The sequence below is a fragment of the Rutilus rutilus genome, assembly GCF_951802725.1.
Source record: "Rutilus rutilus genome assembly, chromosome: 13".
Lineage (NCBI taxonomy): Eukaryota > Metazoa > Chordata > Actinopteri > Cypriniformes > Leuciscidae > Rutilus > Rutilus rutilus.
Window position 1 is genome coordinate 15364898 of NC_140218.1, and position 1287 is coordinate 15366184.

Genomic DNA, 1287 nt, shown 5'->3' on the forward strand with positions numbered 1-1287 from the left:
AGAGAGGTGTTTGGAATATCTAAGCAGCTTTTGCACTGGCTCACGTTCAAATCCATCCTGCATGACACGTGGCTTATTACTGTGAAGATGAGGAACTTCTAAAAACACATGCAGCTGTTTATGCCATGGCTCTGCTGACATGCCTGCGTGGGCAGTGGCGTCTGACACACGGACAGATGGGATGCGAGGTGCCTTTCCTGTCTCTACCACACTGATAAGGATGGATGTGACCGTTTTAAGGGGCCGATTTGTCAGTGCTGCCCTAGCCCGAACGATGTTCCTAGTCCACTGCCAGCCGTGGTGGAAATGTTTGTTAATTGTTAGCAGATGTCACACTTTACTTTCTCTATATGTAATCATCAGTGGTGCGGTATGAATATGTATGAAGTATGACATGGTCACTTACTCATCTAGACTACATGCACATATGGAGGGATGGGTTTAATCATGTTAGAATCAAGAGTTCATTCTGCACGAATATAAAACAGATTGTGTTTAAAAGCAAGAAGTCAATGTTGTTTTTAAGCGCCAGTGAAGTTATGTTGTAGTCCAAATTAAATATGTTCAGACAAAATAAGGTTTTGAGATCATCTTTTCAGTTGTTCTACCAATCTTCGCGCCAAAAATGATGTAGCAAAATGTAGTTCGATTCACAAAATCGTTCTTCTGAATTTATGACTTCATACATGGCAAAACAAATCACTCAAATTGTGAATGTTTTCAGTCCTAATTGAAGGTTATGAGGAAGAGAGTGTACAGTAAAATAATGACAAGAAAACGCGAAAGACCTCTTTCAATTGAGTTATTCTCCCAAACTGCACAAAAAGATAAAATGTACATTATAGTTCGATTCACAAGCAAATGATTCTTATGAGCCGGTTCTTTTAATGAATTGTTCAAAATGACTCACATTTTATACATAACAACAATGTTAGTCATGACATGGAGATTTAAAAGAGGATTTCACTGAATTATATTTAATTCCAGCTAACAAACAAATGTCTTTTTCTTTGCTTATGTAATCAACATCATCACCAATTGCTGTGCACTTTCACAACTAAACGCTTCGCCTAATCGTATGTCCGACGTAGAAGTATAATCAGCCTTTACCGGTTTGAAACAGTCTGACGAATCCTTCAAATGAACTCACTGAATCAATTAGAGCAGTAACTAAATCAACATCTGGCTTACTGAACAGTGAGCTATCATAATTTCCAGTGATGTCTCAATTAAGCAAGTTTGGCCTCGTTTACACTGCAGGTCTTGATGCCCAATTCTGATTTGTTG